We start from the raw sequence: 15,160 nt of genomic DNA, 5'->3' as shown, positions 1-15,160 counted from the left end.
ATTGAGCAAGGAAGCCAAACGCGACCAGAAATTCTATCCCAGTCGAGATCGATCGTGGCGAAAAGTCGGCAGTGTGACAACCCTATTAGATGTCGGTTGTCTAGTTGCACTCAATTTTTTGTTGTTGGAGGTCACGTGGTAGGTAATGGCGCAGGTAGCTTGCAATGCTTGTGTTTTCATGGCTAGAAATAATACAAAACAAAATAACGACAACCATCCCGGCTATTTACTTATCCTTCGCTTTCAGTTGTGCTCGTTTGTTCTAGAAGCTCTCGTGATGTTGCGGATTAACGCGTGGTTGCACTATTTGTTTATAAATATATCTTTTTGTATAAATAAGTACACCGAGCCTAATCAATTTTTTCTCGTCCTTGAACTCGTTTCTTGGTTTCACGCAGGCATGCTTATTACTACTACTATTTATGATTTCTTGTGGTATGACTGAACCCCGCCGAAGGCGTCCTGTCCGTGGTGGACTGTGTTTCTGAAATGACTTGCACTGAACGTCCGACGGCTATTGTACGTTTCATTACCTTATTCTAATGTCTAGTTATAAAGCGTATGGTTATTGTAACTATTCTTGGCCTATATATATGTATGTATTAAGCTGGTAAATGCTTAATTGTATTTGCAGTTTTGAAAGGTCCTTTTATAAAGTTGTCAATCTCGGGTGGTATTAATGGTGAGTTGTTTTCTTGTGCCCATGCAGCTACAGTCAGCATGAAGCAATTTCATGCGAACCGATTGACTGTCTTGGGCCCACACATTGCTGAAACGACAGTCAAGGCGTCTGAGCCGAAAGGTATACCTTTTTCATCACAATTGGCCTACATATTTTTTCCACTGGAGGATGAAGACCTCTCCCAGTGAGCTCCAATTACCTCGGTATGGCACTAGCTGATTCGAAGTTAACCCTGCAAATTCCCTGACTTCATCATAGTATAATTCTCTGCCGTCCTTTACTACCCTTCTCTTCCCATGGCATCCATTCTGTAACTCGAATGTGTCACCGGTTATCTGCCCTATGCATTACATGGTTGAAGAAGGCACTAGGGCTAGTTGGTGCTCATTGCTGACTTGAGACATCAGTAACTAGCGTGAGAAAGACGACAACATCAAGAAGGACATAAGACAGAACTCTGGACTTCAACTGAAATTTTTGCTACACAGAAACATGGAATGCACATAATGTCAACAGACGGAAACAACACAGGAGCTATCGGAACAAATTGGTGAACAGGTTAATTTCACTTACAAACTCTCTGGGTAAGAGCCAGAGACGGGTGCTTACACACCTATTCCCCGCTTGTTTGATGCAAAATGGTTCGTATATTTTCTTATGAACCTGCTTCTGGAGCCGCCTGGGCACAGGATTGCTTTGAAACTGCGCGGTGCATGAGCACGTATGACGATGATTGGCCAGGTGGCCACCAGCCACTAATGCACTGAAAGCTGCCCTATATTTCCTCAAGCCAAACGACCGCTTGGAGGAACAAAGACAGGGCAGCTGTCAGTGGCTGGTGGCCATGTGGCTAATCATTGCTGTAGGTGCTCATGCACTGAGCAGTTTCAAAGCACTCATCTGCCCAGGCGGCTCTAGAGGCAGGTCGACACGAAGATATTCGAAGCACTTTGCATCAACCAGCGGTTGATAAGTGTGTAAGCACCCCTTCCCTGGCTCTCGCCAAAAAAGAGTGTTCGTATCACAAAATGAACCTGTCCATCGATTTGCTCCGATACCTCCTGTGTCAGACAGGGAAAGAGAAAGATGAATATTGCTTCCATGCGTCGAGGTCGCATGCCCTGACTCCTATGTTTCTGTGTAGCCCATATTTCAGTTGAAGCCTAGAGTTCTGTCCTGTGTGCTTCCAGCTGTCGTCCGTTGTCTCTTTCGCGCTAGTTAATGATGCCTCAAATCTGCACTACATTACCTGACCAGCTCCCTTTTTTACTCTTTATGTCAGCTAGCATATCAGCTCCTTCGTCTGTTTTCTGTACAACGCTGCTGTCTTCCTGTTTCTGCTGCCATCAGGATGGCAGTGGACATGACAAATGAAACTGAATGTCATTTAGACAGAAGAGCAATGAGACTTCCTGTGCTTTACCTTTTGTTCCACATAATAGTTGAAATTGCACCAACACATCTTTTTGCACCTTGTGATTTTCCCATAGCTATGAGAAATGAATATATAGGCTTTAAGAAACTAGAAATGCAGTTTGCCTAAGAAAAAAAAAATAATTTTGCACCCAAAGGTAATGTGTATGATGCTCTGACTCCTTTGATGCATGTGCCTTGAGAGGTGTTGATGTTTTTCTTCATTTCTTTCTCAGTAAGCTTTCCTTGATGGGTCTGACTTTGTATAAAGAAATAAGTTCTGAAGACAACATAATATCTGACAGGGCAGAATTGTCGAGGTTGAAAGCCAAGTTTTCTTTCATGACATATTTTGTTCAGGCTGTACTAGTTGATCCATCATGTTCGACAGCGCGGGCTTGTACAAAGGACGTTAAAAGTTGCGAGAAATGTAACAAATGATATTGCCTCTTTCTCCACCCTTTGTCGAGTTCACATTGTCGAATGTCATAGACAAATACCAACTAGCCCGTTTGCGTACCTGTACTAGTTGAGCCATTTCTACTATGGCACTGTAAACCGAACGTCATAAATTCAAAATTGGGGCCTTTTCTATAATTGTGCAAATACGTGCTTCATCAAATAGTCTAAAGCGCTATAGATGATGTCATGTTTTTACACTACCATAACCTCATAAAATATCTTCATGGATGCAAAAGGTGCCTCTTGTGCAAATTCCGGGCTGGCCTGACATGGAGAACAAACCTGGCAGAAGGTAGAGCACATGCTCTTTTGTAAACAAAACGCGTGATTGCTTTTTCTTGGCAGTTATCGAATGTTTTCTGACGTTTTCCTGCATGAACAATAATTATCTCAGCTGTTAAGGACACATCACTAGGCACTGTGAGCAGAAAAGTCTGATTGTGCAGTACTATGGAAGTCGTGCAGCATTATGTTTAAGCAAACTGGCAGGGATGCTGGCTGTTAAAAAGAAAGCGCTGATTTAAAGAAAAATTTGCGCTCCTAAATGTGGAATTGAAATGCACTATGCTTATAAGCTACAAAAGATTTCAAGGATGATCAGGCTAGTTACACTGGCCATTCGCTTATTAAATAAGGTTCACTAAAGCTTGTTTTTAAATTCAGTGTCTTTACACGGGGTGATGATTTTAAGTTTTGTTGAAATTTAAATATAGCCGGTTGCATATAGCATAACTTTAGTCCTTGAGCAGGAATATTGAAATAGGCAGACCTATCTTGTATGAGAAATCGGAACGTATTAAACTAATTAACAAAATTTTATAATTATCTTTTGAATGAAAATCTTTGCGTCACATATAAACGAAAAGAAAGGGGCTTAACCGAGGGGCCCGATGTTCATTAATCATATCCTAAGAAGCCAGCAAACACTGACACCAAGGACAACTTAGGGTAAATTACAATGTATCCTTCTTTAAAGTTTGTACGCCGCCGCAACGTGGTCAAACTTGGAAAATATACTCAACAGAGACCGCGGGTGTCATTAACCGATGGAGAAATGATACACAAAGGCATCGCAAGTCAGCGATGTTGAAGATCTCCCTGAAGAATACCGCGAGGGAAGCACTAGAGAAGTTTATCTATCATTTCAGATCAGAGTCCTACCTACTCTTGCAGTGCCAGGTGACGCACCATTATCTCAAGAGAAAGGGAAGAGCATGGATAAATTTTTCGCGACCACCTTGGTGTTATCGCGAAGTTTTGAGGTGTCCGCTGTACTTAAAGATGAGCTAAACAGAAGTGTACGATAAGAAATGTCTTGTTCTAATCAATGGCCCATAGACCTGCTGTCTATGCGACATCGCGAGACAGCGTGAGAAAAGAAAACCGCTTCAAGAAAGAAGGTTCTAAAGGTTTGAAAAATAAAAAAAAAATTTGACTGATATTTTATTTTTTTGTATTTCAGATAGCTCTTAGGGCGGTCTCCTGATTAGCCTATCTTTGAAAATATCTAGGCATATTTCAATATTTGCATAAATATCGTGCAATGTATTGCACACTTGCACCCTCCTTTACATCATTACATAGCTAACATTCTTCGGCCTTCGGTGGTGAACGAAAAAGAAGTGGTTCTTGTGCGGAACCCCGATTTCTACTGCTCTCATTTTACGAGTATGTTGGCGTGCTTTCGGGAGAACCGCTCCCGAGACCTTCGGCGATGGAAGCAGAGTCTGCTAGACGTCCGGAGGAGACTGACGTCACAGCTTCAAGCGCTCCTAAGAATCGCGGTGATTACTTGACAGTTGTGAGGCAAAAAATTAAGAGGAGAATCGTCACTGCTTCCTCGTCTTCAACAAGAACGACGGCGATAGCAAAGAACTATGACACGACTCATGTCATCCTCTTGCCGGAGACGCCTACCGACGACCTGAATTGCCTAAACAGGCAAGCCATATCTGTTACACTGGAGGCTCTTGTTCCGAATGAGATTACAGATATGAGAATGGGATTGTGATGAATGTGATGTGATATATGATGTCGACGAGTAAATCAACGACAATGATCTGCCTATATTGGTTAAACCCGCCACAGCAGATGTCACTATTATTGAAATCCGTCGCCTAGGAGGATCACGTTGTGTGAGGACAACCTTTAAGATAGGAAACGTGCCGTCACACGTGAAAGTAGGATTTTTTCGTCATCCAGTGGGACCATTCGTTGCACGACCACTTCAGTGCCGTACTTGTTTGCAGATACGGCATGTCAGCGGCATATGCGAAAATTCGACCATGTGCCCAAAATGTTCTGAGCTTGCCGTGCGAGTGATTTGAAGTTTGGCAATTGCTCTGGTCCCCATGAAGCATTGTCGAAAGACTGCCCGAGACGCAAGACAGTGCTGAAAGTCCTAAAATAAATGGTGAGAGACAACTAAACGCACAGAGAAGACCACCAAAGAGCGACGGCATCGTGCCCGCTGCAGATGGCTTTCGTCTACTAGAAATACTCAGACCGTCGTAAGAAAGGCGCTACTTCCAAAAGCCTGTGATCCCAAGACGCTCACCCACACTAGCAACACGGCGTCTGTTGACGCATTGAATACGTCTTCTGCAAACGCCTCGCCTGCATATCCGACATGAAGTGCTCCAGCAGAACAAAGGTCGACGGTGAACCGCGTCAGCCGTTCTTCAGACAAATCAAGGAAGCGTCTATTATCCAATGGAATGCCCGTGGACTGAATTCTCGTATTGCTGATTTTCGCCATTACATTTTCAACAATCGATTGCGCATTATTGTCATATGTGAACCGAACCTGCAGAAACCCGTCCGGATCTCAGGTATGAACCTTATGTGTCATCTACTTGTAACGATATTAGCAAGGTGATCATCTATATACGATGCGAACTGACTTACATTGTTGATGCAGTGGTGCCACATGGCAGTAATCAGTATGTTTGGCCGTAAAAAAGCGGAAACTTTCATTTACTCTAGTGGGCTCTTACCTTTCTCCATCAAGTCGTTTCGACAGACGAAGATTGAGTGGCCTTATAGGTGCGACTACTCGTCCTTGATTGTTGTTCCGGATTTAACGCACATCATTCACTTTGGGGAAGCGTCAAGGTAAACTGCAAAGAAAAAAACCTCGTTTCCTTTTCCTGTAACCGTGAACTTTGCTGTCTAACCGATGGCAGTTCCACGTTTCTGCGCGGCTGGACGTACAGTAGTTGTGTAGGCTTGGGTTTTGTCTCGCGATGCCTCACTGGCCACGTCGTTTTGTTTGCACATATATTAACCCACGGAGGTGGCCACTCTCTACCTACCTGAAGATTGAAGGCCTAACCAATTAAGTTCCGTCCGATTTTAAACAAACAATAGATTGGCCCGTGCTTAAATCACCTATGCATGGTGCATGCCACGAAGGCTTTTAGTACACACTAGAAATTCAGATCGCCAAGGCTATGCAGGATGTTATGCGTTCATTTCGGCCATTGGAGAAATACACAGACTTTGATGCGGAAATACAGAGCCTCCGTGCAATCCGCTGGCGAGCGGAGCGACGGTACAGACAGACTAAATCGGTTTACGACTTTATAGAGGCGAGACGTATGCAAAAGAAAATTTTACGTCGTTTTGGTGTGCTGCAAGATCAACGCTCGAAATCGTTTTCTGAGTCTCTCGCTCCGCGTAAACCTCTGTCACTTGTCTGGAAACAGTCCGCGGAAAAGCTCCTCAACAGCGCTGGCCATTTATATCGCTAGCCCTCTATCAAGGACGCCGAAAAGTCGACATAGACGAAGATTAGTGCGCAAGCATTGCGTGTATGGCGTTCACCGATTCACCTTGCGCACCTATTCCTCTTATTACACCCATTGCTCCCGAAATCGTCATATGGACGCTCTTTACACATTTAGAATGGTACATGAAATTTAGAACGTCTATCGAGAGGTAATGGTTGGCTTTCGACACGGACGCTCGTCCATAGATAGCGTTGATGACCTTGTAACATACGTACAGCGTCAGAAACATCTGAAGCGAATCGCTGCGGCCTTATACCTTGATGTTAAAGGTGCCTACGACAATGTCCATGATCATGCGATTGTGGACGCTTTAGAAGCTGTAGGGATTGGTGGACACGCCTTTCGCTGGACACGCAGTTATTGAAATGAAAGATATTTCTTTATTTTGACTGAAGACGGACCAGCGCCGTCTAAGTATGCCTGTCGTGGTGTACCGCAAGGCGTAGTACTCATCCCGACCCTGCTCAACATGGTGCTCGTTCGTTCGCCTCGCCGATTCGTTACCGGAAACCGTTCAGCTCTCCGTATATGCAAACGACATTTTCATATTGTCTTCAGCAGTGACACGTCTACAAGTCGGCGCAAGACTTGGGAAGGCTTCAACGGCCGTGTCGACATACCTAAGAAGGCAAGGCCTGGAGCTTTCCCCTGAGAAATGTGCACTCGTTGCTTTACTCGCAAAGCGATGGCCCCGTATGCTTTGCGGGATAATGGCCAAACTGTACGATACAGAGAAACGCACCGCTTTCTTGGCGTCATCATTGATAGGGCCTTGTTTTGGAGCCCTCACATCTCGTACATGACAAAGCGCTTGGACGCCATCGTGAGCCTTCTTGTATTTCTTGGCGGGAAGACCATGGGCGCTACAGTACCATCAATGTTGCAACTATATAAACACTGTTTTTGGGCTTTCTGCGGTAAAGCTTACCTATACTAGGAAATACTTGCACTACAAATATCCGCAAACTTCAGAGTGTGCAAGCACAAGCGCTAACAACTTGTCTCGGTCTCCCCAAAACTACGTCATCGATCGAGACCGTGGCCATTGCCGGAGACACTCCTTCGACAATTCATATAGATAAAGATGTCCTGAGAGCACATATTCGGAACCTAACTCGAATTCCCTCACACGATCTTGCTTGCTTGCCAGCAAACAGGCCACATTGGCTACCAAAAGTGTTGTACGGCATGAGTCCTACTTGCCATGGAATTTACGCCTGCTACACGTTTATCAGATCCATTGTGGTGTCTGCACCGGCCGCAATTGCAATTGACAATTCCAGGAATCAGAAAGAAAGCTGGAGCGCCGTTGCAAGCATTCAAACAATCAACTTTACAACACATTCACAACGTACACAGATACCGGCAACACGTCTACACAGATGGTTCGGTAAAACTCAACCGCTCAGCTGCTGCAGTCATCATCGCGGACAAATCTGAAGAAATCAAAATAAAACCTTCATGTGTGACCACCTCAACGGGTGCTGAACTTACGGCACTCCGTGCTGCACTTGATTTAATTATTCAGGAACCACCGCAAGCAACAATGGACAGTCTTTGGTGACTCCAAGGCAGCCCTTAAGTGCTTACAAAGGCCGATGTGCCACGCACCCAATGAAGAACTGGCCTCAGAAATTCCACTCATGTATCATCGCAGCCATGACAAAGGACACAACATAATCTTTCAATTGCTACTAGGACACTGCAGCATCAGCGGGAATGACCACGCCGACAAAGCCGCCCGATCTGCACATGAAAGTGGTCAACGTGGCTTGAATCCGCTTTTGCTAACAGACGCTGTGGCTGGGCTGCGACTGATGTCCCGTTAATGTACCTTCCCTCTGTTGGACTCGAGCGCTTTCACGGTGTGTCTTTTGCGTTCGTTCTCTTCGGACATACGAATGCATCTACTGCCTGGGTTACCTCGACGTGAACAGACCATGCCGTACCGTATGTGGCTAGGCGTTGTATTTACGAAATCGTATGCTTTCCTTATTGGAATGGCCAACAGCCCCACGTGCACCCGATGCAACATCGATGAGAGGCTCGCACATATTATTTGTATTTACCCGCGATATAGTGCCCAGAGACAAGTGCTGTGCAGAGTACTGGACCAGTTGGACAATCGTCAACTATGAGAACTCAAAGCTTTAGTTCAGTACTCCCACAGAACATCCACGCTAAAGGCCTTAGTCGCGTTATTAAGGTTCCTGCTGTCTGCGGGGCTTCACGATAGACTTTAAGAACGCCGCCCCCTACCCCTCTGTAGTGTACGCGGTTTTTTTGTGCCCATCTCTATTTCCGTCTATCTCCCTCTTCCGCTCTCTTTTTCTTTTTACCCCCTTCAACCTTTCTTCATGCAGGGTAGCCAACCGGAACTGCCTCTGGCTGACCTGCCTGCCTTTCTATGCATCCTGTTCTCTCTTGGTCATGGGATGCTAGAATCTTAACCTTACTTCAGTTAACTTGTGCAAGTACTGTGTTGCTCAGCACTGTTTACTTCAGTGTTACATTATTAGAGCAAAATTGGGAGAGGCAAAGCTCTCCGCAAGGTCATCAATATTCTTTATAAGCAAAGAAAGCATGCTGTGCCAGACAGGAGTGTTCTAGGAAAGTTGAAACGCTTTCGCCTCCTTATTAAGGCGGAAGCCTTTAATGGCTCATTGTCAAGGTCATCTGCCGTTAGCAGAAACTGTCGCAGCTTTCTGGCCTCCTGATTGGTCTCCTCTGTTTCACGACGTGACTGTCGCTAGGTGCAGGTGTGCGCTTCCTGATTGGCTCGCATGCGTGACGTCACTGTCGTCAAGTGGGGGAGGGGGGTCGGGGTGGTTCGGCGCCGCGCGGGATGACTGATCACATCCGCACGCGTGGTGGCCGTGTGTTCGACGGTGCGGCCTGACATCACTCGTCAGGCTCTTTAGGTGGCCTCCCGATTGGTCGTTGTGGGCCTGACGTCATTTTCGCTAGGCGCGCGTGATGACCGTCTGCTTGGCTGGGGTGTGGCGGCGGTGATGGCAGCAGTATACTTTGCGGTATCGTTTGGGAAGGATGCCTCGTCTCGCCAAACCAGTGTCTCCCAACACGCGATGTCAGGCAGCCGCTGAACGCAAGTGGCGCTCAAGAGAGGCTGAGCGTATACGTCGTATGCATCAGGGCGGCGAGGCGCGTCCGACACCACATAGTCCAGGGACGCGACGGGCCAACGCAAGAGAGGCAATGCGTTTGAAGCGACTCACTGCTTTTCCGGGTACCAAGGCAAATGAAGCTCGGAAGCGCCATGACCGCCATATTGCAGCGGCAAGCCGAGCAAGTACAAGGCAATCGAGCGAAGTGGATGATGAGGATGGCTAACTACACTCCGACACCGCCATGGAAGACGGGTCTCCTCCTCATCCACAAACGGCGCTGCAACAGTTCGGCGCTGCGAAGCAGCCATCTTGGATGTGGACGCACTAATGCACATGGAATTCACCGGCCAAGAGTGTCAAGCCGATATCCTCCCAGAAGACAGCTTTGAAATGATGGACTCAGAACACATTGAAACGATAGACATAGGCGTAAGCGACGTTGCAGGCATTTAACAAACAAACAAACATTCCCATAACAGTGTACGAGTTGTGTACCTCCGTGGTGTTTACGACGCAACAAATCGCCATTGGCAATGGTGTCAGACTTCCGTCGTTTCACACTTTAGTCTCGACAAAGTGTCTTCCCTTTTTTTTTTGTGTCGGCACATAGATGCTCAAAATGAATGACCTCCATCCAATGATAAAACTTGAAACATAGCTGTAATAATACCTTTCCTACCCTTCAAACAGATTGCATGTAACTTGGCCTATAGGCTGTTTTAAAGAGAGTACGTAAGATATATTCAGCGTATTAGAATGAGGTCTTTAAAACCAATCAAAAGAGAATAGTCTTGAGGAGATTACCCTTATGCATTGAATGTAGCCGATTTGCGTTGCCTTTAGAATATACCTCCATGTCCCGAAGCTACGCACTGAATAATAGCTTTGCGCATTATTCTGCCCTTGTCTATCCTCTGCTGACAAACCGGCGATTGACAGATGCTTCTCCTGGATATAAAGTTTGTCAACCAAAAACTTAGCGCAGATTGTTGTTATCTTGGAGCCGTGCCATTTGTGCCTAGATGACGATAGGGCAAACGAACTGCATTAGAAATGTTAAGAAAAATCTGCAATCTCCTCCGAGGAACCTAGTATTGATACCTTGTTTGCAATGTTAGAGATCTCAATGAAGCTCTAGTGGTCTTACGTGTTGTATGGCAAAACAAAATCCCATACAAAAAAAGACTACACTTTCAAAATAATTTGCTAGATATTTATCCGCACATTATCACAAGGAGAGCTTTGTAGAAAATTGACTAGGTGTAGCATGTTGTTTGGAGCAGCCAGTATACCCGTTGTGTGGAATTAACTCTTTCGCTACCGCGCCTATTCAGATCGATCAATTTGATCGACGCATTTCAAGTTCGAATTCTCGCGCCATCGCGCGACTTGCGAGCGCCTAGCGCCATCTAGGTTAGAAAGTGGGAAGCACAAAACGATTTCCGCAATGTTTTGTTGGTTTTTACTTTCCGGTTCGTCTCTGCGCGCCGCAAAACGTTTCGGATTGTCCGGCGAGCGCGTCAATCATGGCGTCGTCATCGCGCGCAGACGCTCCTAAAAGACGTCGTCTTTCTCGCCAATCGAGCGCTTCTGTAGCTGATTTTGCGGATGTAATCAGTAGTAGTGAGCCTGAAGAAGATGTGGACACATCAGAATTCAGCACCGAGGCCGAGGATGCATCAAATCAAGCCGGAACATCCAGCGTGTGAGTGTCAGTTCTATGTGCGGCGCACATTTCGATTACTAATATATAGTTATGGGCAGTGGAGCATGTACTCACAGCTATATTATGTATTTTCAGGGTCTCAATGTCATACGGACACGATTCCCTGCCAGCAGCCGTAAAGCGCTTGCAGTTTTTTCCGAGAAGAAACCCGGGGGCCGAAGTTGGCGGCGCGGTCCGGAGTAATGCACGGCACTTCATACGGGCCATCGATGTCTTCCAACTAGTTTTTCACAGCAGAGCTAATCAACGTTATCTGCGAAAACACAAACAAATATGCGTGGATGCATATTTTAGAGACGCAGACTTACGCAGAAAAGGACGGCTCATGGAGAAATTTCAGTCCGGGTGAAGTAATGCAATGCATTGGAATACTGTATACATAGGAATTGTGGAACTGCCTCGCCTGCATTTATACTGGAATACCTCGGAATCGTTTTCGGGCCTCATTCCTCCAAAGATTATGCCCAGGAGCCGATTTTTTTCGTTCCTTGGTTTTCTTAGTGTCATGGACCCGGAGAAGACTGACCCTGTCCGCGATGGCAAGCTGCACAGGATCGCACATTTACTGCAGCATATGAACGACGTGTCAGGTCACCTTTTCCAGCCATATCAAAATTTGTGCGTCGACGAAGGAATGGTTAAATCGAAAGGACGATCGGGAATTCGGCAGTATATGCGTGACAAGGGGGTCAAGTGGGGGTATAAGCTATGGGTCCCCACTGACTCAAGAACAGGCTACACTGTTCAATTCGGTGTTTACACCGGGAAGCGAGAAATACCCAGCTCAAAGGGACTGGCTTATGACGCTGTAACCCGCCTTTATGATGTATATTTGGATCAAGGCTACATAGTCTACCTTGACAACTTCTACACGTCCACCTCCCTCTTTGAACATCTCCTTGAAAGGAAGACTCTCTCTTGCGGAACAACGGGCAAAGATCGTCGTGGATTTTCCTCCCAGTTGAAAGACTCCACTTGGGAGAAAAAAGCTACTCGAGGTGACATTCGCTGGCTGCGGTGCCGTGATGTGCTGTACTTGCAGTGGAAAGACAAGCGCGCTGTAAACATGAGAAGCACAACACACACTGCCAACAATCACGTCACTGCAATGCGAAAAGTGAAGAGAGGAGACCAATGGACAAAGCTCCCCATCAGGAAGCCGCTTTTGATAGAAGACTATAACAAGGGCATGCTTGGTGTTGACAAATCCGATCAACTTATTGCTTCCTATAATGTCTTGATGAAGTGTGTCAGGTGGTGGAAGACACTGTTCTTCCACTCCATTGACATTGCTGTCGTCAACAGCTTCATCATTTTCCAGGAACACAGGGAGCATCACCCCGAGATAGAGGAGCTCTCCACAAAGGCTGGCTTTGACCAGCTTGCATTTCGAATTGAGCTGGTAAACCAGATTTTTGGGTTGGACGACAGACCTAGTCACCCTCCACCTCCTCCAAAGAAGTCTGAGCACAAGCCCCAGGTGCAAGAAAAGCGCCGTAACTGCAAGCTCTGCTATGAAAAAACCAAAGTAGAGATGAAGACGGCAGTTTTTTGTGAGCCATGCGGTGTGCATCTCTGTTTCATCACGACGAGGGACTGCTTTGGAGAATGGCATGCCACTCAACCACGCTAACATTTTTTTTTTTTTGTGGAAAGAACAGTTTTCCGAAAAACTTTCTGAAACTTGTGTTATTTCTTTAGAACATATAAGGCTACAAGATGTATATCTTCATATTTCCTTACCTCTGATATCTTTAAAGCTGTGCACCTTTTTCCAGCAGAGCGATGTGCTGACTGTATAAATTTTTACATTATAAACATTTTTTCATTAATTTCTGTAATAAATACATATGAAATATTTATGTTATTGAATAGTAAATTCCCTTAGCTACATGTTGATACCAAACAATGTAAATAAGGCATTCGTGCATAGCCGCCAAAAGATATTTCCTTCTACCTAGTAAAAACTGCCCTTTTTCCCCTGGTTGGGAATTAAAAAGGAAGCTTTTGTTACTGGCATGCGAAGTATGTAGATCTACCGCTCTTGGTAATGTTTGCAAGTAACTGTTGCGGCAAAATTGCTTAGGTTGTGTTCTGCTCAGCAACGAAGCATGGCCTCTGCATAATGTTCTGTCTGAAGAACTGTAGGAAGTTGTCTTACGTATGTACCACCACAGTACTGAATGCGCCCATTTGTAGTGACGTATTGCATTATGAATTGAAGGACTTGCTGTGCGTTGGGTTGCTGATACAGACAGTGAATAAACCACATTTTTGGCCATGTTATGTTTTGCCGAAACAACATTGCAGCGTGGCATAGCATGCAGGCGCGCGCATCTTGAAGAGAAAAAGAAAAGTTTTCACACAAATGCGTTGCACAGATGTGGTGAGTAATAAAAGAAAACTAGACGCCGAAGGGCATAGCAAACTAAATCTGAAAGAGGAAAAACAATATGAAAAAATAAATGCAGGTGGTGTTGGTCTCCGTTGGCACCTGCAGAGAAAGCGGGATGGCGTTTCCCCCTCTTGCATCAACAAAACCATTGCCATGGAAGCAGGCTTCATTTTTTCTTTGTATTTTTTCCTCCCGAAGTTTCGCCTACCCAGCACCAGGTTAGAAATTGGCGTTCGTGACGCAAGTGCCGTTTACTGCCTGGCCATGTTCCAGGTCTCCATAAAGTGCACCGTCTTGCGTCGTCAGCGTGTGGAAAAAACATACCAATCGTAGCCGTGTCTCTATCACTACGTTCACACATATTGTACATGTAGACATAAGTAGCATACAGAAGGCGCAGTGGCAGCGTTTCATGAAAGTACTAGCGAAACCATCGCGTGTAGTGCGAATGGAGCCAACTACGCAAAAATTCTTCACGGCTAGGCATTCTGAACACCCAACAATTAGCATGGGGTTTACCTCAGCTTACACTCAATAAATACTCCAAGTCATTCTCTATAGAAAAATGGTGGTGCAGGTATATCAGTGCACTTATTCAGCTATCAGCGTTCTTTTATTTATTCTCTGCATAACTGGCATCTCACAGCAACAACAATTATTTCGGCGGCAAAAATTGAAGCTGTTGCCGTTTTATAGCAAAGCCCCAGAGCTCTTCCAATTTAGAGACGCACAACGTTAGCTAGCCTACCTACCATCCCAGCGTGAACATGGTTGAGGAGGAGAGACTTCATCGGGAGAACAAAGTGTGAAAATCGGGTGCACCAATGAAACTGATGTACGCGAAGGTTTCAAGAACCAACAAGGCCTAATGGCGCATCAGAAGCGACCCACCGCATTGTTCAGTGTGAACGCGTCCTTCTAGCAGAGAAATCTAAGACGGTTTCCTTGCTCAACAACAGGAGCGAAAGTGTGGCCCCAAGAACATTCCGCACACGGGCCTTATCAGTCTACTGCGCTGAAACGGAATGTGCATTTCTAATTTTTTTCACCGTGCAGAAAGTACCTTTCTACGTTTTAAGACTAAAGACACGCGCATTACGCCTCAAAACTGGTACACAATACTTTACGTATAACATACGAGAACTTTGACTTGCAGAACTGTCGTTACTCTCAGAAGAAAAGTGTTGACAATCTAAGGGCTTATATTTCGCGCAGTGCTGCAACGCGATATCGCCGCCAATGCCCTTGTTTCCTACGTTTAGGTGGCTACGTCAGTGAGCGAAACCAGAATTTTCCAGGGTCTATGTTTGTAGTCAGCGAAAGTGTTTTAAAACGTGTTGAATCGGACGACACCACCTCTTTGACCTTGCAGAAACGCGCCTTCTAGCTCCAGGACGATGAGAGACGCACAGGCACTTCCGGCGACGAACGCGTGGCGTAATTACTTTGTTTGACCTCTGGAAGGTACAAGCGGTAACCTATTAGAATTTTTTTCTATACGACACCTAAGCGGTCAAGTCTCTCCATGTGTTACCTTGCACCGGGGAATAGTGGATATTTACA

At 45.6% G+C, this 15,160-nt stretch overlaps 1 pseudogene; it reads left to right on the top strand.

The window, feature by feature from the left end:
- Window positions 1-11,483: 11,483 nt before the first annotated feature.
- LOC140212987 (piggyBac transposable element-derived protein 4-like) lies at window positions 11,484-13,181 on the top strand (annotated as a pseudogene).
- Window positions 13,182-15,160: the final 1,979 nt, after the last annotated feature.

Source organism: Dermacentor andersoni, chromosome 8 (assembly GCF_023375885.2).
Source record: "Dermacentor andersoni chromosome 8, qqDerAnde1_hic_scaffold, whole genome shotgun sequence".
Classification (NCBI taxonomy): Eukaryota; Metazoa; Arthropoda; class Arachnida; order Ixodida; family Ixodidae; genus Dermacentor; species Dermacentor andersoni.
This window is presented reverse-complemented; position numbering and strand designations above follow the sequence as displayed.